The 6,629-nt window shown below is 45.5% G+C and overlaps 1 protein-coding gene and 1 long non-coding RNA gene across 6 annotated transcripts in view; one reads left to right on the plus strand and one right to left on the minus strand.

Annotated features, from left to right (window-relative positions):
- Positions 1-6,629, minus strand: part of mfr (ferlin family C2 domain-containing myoferlin misfire) — a 375,605-nt gene that overhangs the window by 278,147 nt on the left and 90,829 nt on the right. The window lies entirely within an intron of this gene.
- Positions 1-6,629, plus strand: part of LOC129383816 (uncharacterized) — a 139,147-nt gene that overhangs the window by 35,662 nt on the left and 96,856 nt on the right. Inside the window, exon 4 of one of the 5 annotated variants that reach the window (XR_011890286.1) lies at positions 4,671-4,720. The exons of the other annotated variants lie outside the window; for them this stretch is intronic. This is a non-coding gene — a long non-coding RNA (uncharacterized lncRNA). Of the gene's footprint in view, positions 1-4,670; positions 4,721-6,629 lie in introns of those variants that run through there. 5 annotated transcript variants of the gene reach the window in all.

Below are 6,629 nucleotides of genomic sequence, written 5' to 3' on the forward strand. Positions count from 1 at the left end.
TTCTTTTTTGTTTTTCAGAATTCAGCTTCACTAATATTCGCTATATTCGTACGCTGTGACTCGATGTCGGCCGTGGTGTAGCACAGAGACGCTGAATTTCATCAGTGCTTGAATATTTATCCGTACGATCTGTCTTACACATATGTTTTAGCTTTGTTTGTGCGCAAATAAGTCAAATACGGCCCACAAAACATTTTAGCAAGATTTCTTGAGGGCACCTTTGTAGTTGTGTCTCATTTCAATATTTAGACTGATTAGCTTCACTAGCCTTCCCTTCGATTCATTTCTTGGTTCATCCTAGAAAAATAATCTAGAAATTAACCTCAAAAGACAAGCATATCATGTTCCCGCGACGATTCCATACTTTTAATCTGCATGGCTCAAGCTAACAGGGTTGGAGGTGTTTATTCCAGAAGCATGTAGGGCACATACTTATGCTGACTGTACTGAAAAAAAAAAGACTGATTCGTCATTTTTTGTCAGATTAGACTAAACTTGAAGTTTGTGTGGGTGTGGAGGGGTGAGGGTCACTGAGCGTCACGCGATAAGTATAAGAAGTCAAAGAATAAGATGGCGTCTCCTGCGCAGCCTAATAATATTCGACTGAATTATTGCCGTAATCAGCAACAGCAGTATCCCAATGTTCTCTACAAGGTTAATGTCTCTCGTAGGCGCAGAAGAAGGACGCACGGATATTTTCAAAAATCTATAGAGAGGTGTCCCAGCTTACCGTATGCGAAAACAACAATTCGGATACTGAACTAAATGCTTCAGCAACGTCCTTTCATAACACCAGAACAAAAAAAAAAGATATATTGCAGGTTTGACCCATAATGGTATTACATATTGGTCTTCATAATCATCAAACTATTTTATGTTCATTGCACGACGGAGGCCTCTCCGAGCGTTTTCCAATTACCCGGCCCTGTTCTGCATCGGCCGCTTACATCCTGTGCCTGCAAATGTTTCTAATCTCATCGCACCGCCCAAATTTCTTGTGTTTAGGTCAAATGGCTGTCATAAATTGATTACCTCGCTCCTCATACACAGCGGCTACAAAAACAAAACAAAAAAGAAGGCTTAGTTCATTTTACTGAGTGGAGAAAAATCCGGTACAAGAAATATATCTGCATGATGTTCGCTGACTTACGCAGTACAGCCTATAAACACAATTACAAAAAAATAAAAAAACACAGTTGCCAGCTTACGAAGACAAAGCGCTAGCACGAAAGTAATTTTTCGCGTTATCAGTAATGCTAGGGGCCGAATTCATAAAGCGTTTTTGTTCGTAAAGGCCGTTTGCCATTAGACGGCCGCCTTTGCTTACGATAAGTCCAACGTCATAATTGGTTCCCGTGCGCTCTTACGAAAGTGTCTTACGTAAGAACCTTTATGAGAGTACGGGCCGAGACGTTTTCTGTAAGTTGTTCGTGTAGAAGTCAAGTCCGTAGTTAGTAAGTGTTATGTTGATTTGAGATCGCCAGTCCTGCCGCGTGGCCGATGCGGGCGATGCGAGCCAATAGAAAGCGTTTTAGCAGTACGCGATACGCGATACTTAAGACGCCTTGCGAATTCGTCGCCTCCCTGCGAAACCGCATTAGGTTGCGTCCACATTAACGCGAAAAACGCGCGCGGCAGTTCCGTTCTCTCTCTTTCTTTTTTTTTTATTGTTTCTTTTTGTGGGGGGGGGGATGTTTCCCGCAAGGCATACGGGGAAGAATGTACATTCTTAAGCAAAATTACACCCTTTTGCCACACAACGATAATCGTCATCTGTCTTGCCCGCATTTCCTTTCTTTAACGCGGCGAGCCCGGTACTTCCCAGTAACGAACGGCATGCGCGTTATCAGCATGCCATAGCATTCCCGACAGGAAAGTAGCGGGCGCGGCGTTTTCAAGAAAGGAAACGCAAGCAAGGCTGATGACGATTATTGTTGTGTGGCAGAAATACACCCCAAAGGGGGTGTAACATTGCCTAAGAGTGTAAAGGAAACTTAAAGGCTGCAGTGCGCATCGTGCTGTAGGAACTGCAGCAATGTTTACTAAACATGGTTGGAACATGCGCCAACCGCTCGAATTGACGCGAGACCCATTTTCCTTTCTTTCTTTGCTTTTCTTTTTTTTTACGCGGCAGCGCGAAATGAACACCATATCACATGCATGTCGTGTAGTCACGTGACTCGAAACACAGCTGTTTCTTTTTTGAACTTCTGTCGAGAGACCAAGATAGGCCTAGCCAGCAAAAGCGCGCGCTTTCCCGACAAGTCCCGAACGGAGCGAGGGAACTCGCGACACCAAGAGGTGTTACGTCATAGCCGTGTTCCGAAAAAAAAAAACGCGGATTAATGTGACGCTTCGCCGCACGGGTCTGCCGTGGTAACGTTACCCAGCGTGGCATGTTGCGCAAGTTTTCGTTTTTCCTGCTAGCCTAGATGATTTTAGACACACCGAGAGGGCAACTTTTTTTTTAGTATTGCGTCATCACGCACAGTTTCTAGAGCGCACAGTCAGATTGATGATGCAGTAAATAATTGGACTTTTAAAGTGTTTGGTATTGCCGATGCAACATGGACGCTAATGTTGTGGCACCATCTGCTAGATGGATATCAAACACCTTGTCGGTACCTTGCCGTCTCTTTAGGCCGAGCAGCTTCGAAACAAAGAACTTGTCTTCATAATGACGGTAGAACATCGCTAATAATCTGTCGTCAGCGTCAAATGAGACTAATCGATGGCTAATTTTACCATATGTTTATTCCTCTACAGTCGGGAGCATGCGGCAATGACTAATTCATTGCTTCGCAACAATCTGTTGCGAAGCAATGTTGTGAAAAAGGATGAGAAGAAGTAGGACACTCTCCTAGATCTCCACATTTTTTATACGCTGTATGGCTTAGCTGCGAAGTGTTCCGCGATGCCACAGAACAAGCCGGCCCACTAATAGTAATTATTGGGCGGATTCGGATCGAAGCGAACGGTCTGCGCCGGCCTGAGCACCGCCATATTGTTAGGCAATAACGGTAACCTAACCTGCGAAGTAGTCAGTGGCATAAGTCGCGCATGCGCAGTGGGCCCTAAGGTTTCGCGCATCGTGAGGATCTGAAACTCGCGAACCACTAAAGTAGAAAGGTTCAGGAAATAGAAAAAAAAAATAACGAGTGAAAATGCGGCCTTTCCCTTATGCGTCTGCGTGGCAGGTGATCCGAAAACTTGTCCCCTTGAGAAGCTTTAAAAGCCAGCAAGCGCACACAAGAACAATGATTGCGGAAAATAAGCGACATACCACTTCCCTCTGTTCCGTGTTCTTTTTTTTTTTCTCGTATCTTATCCCTCGCCTCCGCAAAATCTCACGAGTCCGTGACGCCTGGCGCTTTGCGGAAAGCCTGAGTTCGCCTTTCACATCGTCGAGCAGCTTTCGTGCGCCGTAGAAGCTTTAACCACTTCAACTGTTTGACGATCCGCCTGTTTGCTTTCTTTCGTCGGAGCGCGCTATATATTGGTCACTTTAGAGGATTGCCTCCCATTCAATCCAATTTGAGAGGCGTTCGCAGCGAACGCCGAGCAGCGCGCCTCGCTTCGTACGCCAACGCTTGAGGGCTTTTGTAGTTTCGAATGTCTCGACGACACAACAAGCCGAAAACGTCGAAATTGTTGACCGTGCTGCGTTACGAACACTCTGGGAGTGGTGGTCTTACACGTGCTTCCGAGACAACCGCGCGTAAATCTGTAGTGCACAAAAAAACGACGTTGAGAGCAAGTAACACAAACAAGCTTTTCTCTTCTTTTTTCGTTTTTTCCTAAAGAGAAAAGTCTCCTTAGGAGTCTTCGGATTGATTTGGAGTTCCTAGGATCTACGTTTCCTGCCCTTTCCGTCTCGTAAAATTTGGCCATTTAACGCCTTCTAGTTGAACGTAGCAATAAGAAAAGGGGCGTCAAAACGAAGCTCAGGACAAGAAAGACAAGGACGCACCAAGTTAGCATAGGGCTATGTGCGGAGCAATATAATAATGCGTATTTAGCGCAGAAGAGACCAAACTGAAACCCAGGCGCGCAATTTCACGCTGCGCCTGCCTAAAACCGGAACCGGAAGTGTGACCTTACTCAACAAAAATATATGAGCCGATCCCAGGGATAGTGCAGTAAAAAAAAAAATGCAGGGCGAGTCCCGAAAGCAGTGCAGCATCGACAACGAACAATGTGGTGCACAAAGGCGCCCAAGGAGGCCTTGTCTTCCTTTAATGTGAACCAGTGTTGAATCGCGTTATTTTTACACTTTCTTGTTTTTTAGGAGGGGTGGGTGGGAAGAGAGCCTTATTATTTGAGAAACATGAAAGCAAGCAATATGGCGGTTAGTAAAACGAGGAATCGGGCTAGTCGGTATTCGTTCACCTGGTAATGCGTTGAATACAAGTGACCATTACTAAGAGTGAAGATAGGACTCACCAGACAAGGACAACATTGCACCGCCCACTACCAAGTGGTTTATTGTTGATGAAACGTCGCCCGTACGTGGGATGAGGTCACACGAGCAGGCGCCAATGTCTGGGCTTGCAAGACGCGCAAACAGAGAAGGCGCGGAAAAAAAGAAGAACGCGACGACATAATAGCGGATGCATCAGGGGATCAGCCACTGCCTGGTGTGTCTCATTGTGCTTACTTGTTTTACACAGTTGTACTCGTCGTGTTAATTAAAGACGAAGGTGGCGTGGACATCTCCGAAAGCCCACTGTTTTCGTAAGTATAAGTCAGTTCTCAGCCGGAGAGATCGCTTGTGTGTTGAGGTTTTACTGCCACATCAGAGCGAGAGAGATGCGGGAAAATTGCTTCATTGTATCCGTGTGCCCGTCTTTCTGTCCGTCCTCTCTGTTACGTCACGTCGCATCGCTTCGTGTGGTCTTCAGGACCCCGACTCGCCTTCGGCTTCCTCCTAACTGTATGTACGCCGAAGGAGAACGGAACTTCGCATATTATCAGCACTCGTGCATTTGCAGCAGCGCACAGTTGGGAGCCAGACGTGCTGACCGTTATCAACCCATCAACATTAGAACTTGTCATCATGTGCAGAGTCTTGTGGTTGCCGCCGACTCCGAGGTTTGGGGTGGTGAGGGGCAGGGGGGGGGGGGGCGTGTTTCGAAGGCCACAACAAGCAATGCCGTAACGGGCTACCGCGACGTAGTGCGCATCGCAAAAAAGAAAAAAAAAGAGATGTTGAGAGGACGGCGGTTGTCCACAGGAGTGAGCCTGCTGCTGTCGCTGTAAATGCGTTCGGAGCCGCAAGAATCGATGAACCTGGCGAATTTATTTTTTTTTATTTAAGGCGAATCTCTTACTGCGACTAGACGCGTCGAAGTATGTCCTCCCCAAATGTCGGCAAAAATCCACTGCGATAGGGGCTAGAGCCATCGCAATAAAACTTAAACTGCGTCTGTTAATTAGGCACGTTATCTCATGCGCAAGTATGAGATAACACCAGTTAGCACGGTAACGCCAGTTAACACCAGTGCTAACTAACAACTATTGCGTGTTAACGTAATGCTTCTTTTCTTCCTTTATATTTCGTTCTCAAAACCAACTCATCTGAGCGGCTGATCTTGATGATGAAGTAAGTGGGGCACCCCTCTTATGACGAAGCAGAAAAAAAAAATTAACGCAGTTGTATTAAAACTACGCCTACCGCTACATCTGTGCTAATACAATGACTGCATCTTCATAATCGAGCTGCTTGATATATGTATTTCTTTTTCATTCTTTTCGACTCCTACGGGTTATTTATTACGTCGTTCCTGTGTTTGTTCCACTCGTGTAATTGCCGCATACTGAACTTACGATATCAATAAATTAAATTAAACTTTGCAACATGCTGGCCCAAGCTTATTTTCTTTCTTCGGAACATTCGTCAATTTATTCTTCAACCACCATCCCCTGAATGCATAATATTTTGTCGCTGAAAAATAAGCAACGAAACTACAAGAATCTCTTCCGAGGGTAAAAAGCTATATCATTGAGGAAAATAATGATGTTTAAAACGCGTTTCATGCTTTTTTAGACATTTATGACTGTACTTGAGCTACCACTTCCAACAACACGCGTAAAGTGTTTTAGTAAAACGGCGCCTCGGTATTTTCTCTCGGTCTCAGTACGCCGTTACGTAGCGAGTTCGTATTTCATTGTTTTCTTGTGTGTGCGTGCGTGAGTGTTTTGCATCAGGCATATTTTTCAAGTCGCAGCCTGGTTGCTTTCCTAAGTAGAGTAGGCAAGAAATAGTTTAACTTTTATTATCTGACGTTCCTGAAAGGAGTTCTCGTGTGCAGTTCACCTTCTTTTTTTTTTTTTTTAACCTCGACAAAACGAACTGAAGAATCGAAAGATCGCAAATCGTTCGGCAGCCGTTCGCTTTTCATAATTGCGAGCATCCAAGAAATAATGTAAAACCACATTTTCGATGGACAGAATTAGCGCCCGAAGGAAATAAAAAGTCCGAACCTGCTTCGAAGCCACAGAGAGACGAGACGAGACTTAATTAAAGCGCTCTCAAAATCGCACCTCCGTAATTGGGAAGAACGTCACCGTATAAATTCCTCCCCCCCCCCCGCCCCCGTCTCACGCACGCCGCAGAGGACGCCGATCAA

This window comes from Dermacentor andersoni, chromosome 9 (genome assembly GCF_023375885.2).
Source record: "Dermacentor andersoni chromosome 9, qqDerAnde1_hic_scaffold, whole genome shotgun sequence".
NCBI lineage: Eukaryota > Metazoa > Arthropoda > Arachnida > Ixodida > Ixodidae > Dermacentor > Dermacentor andersoni.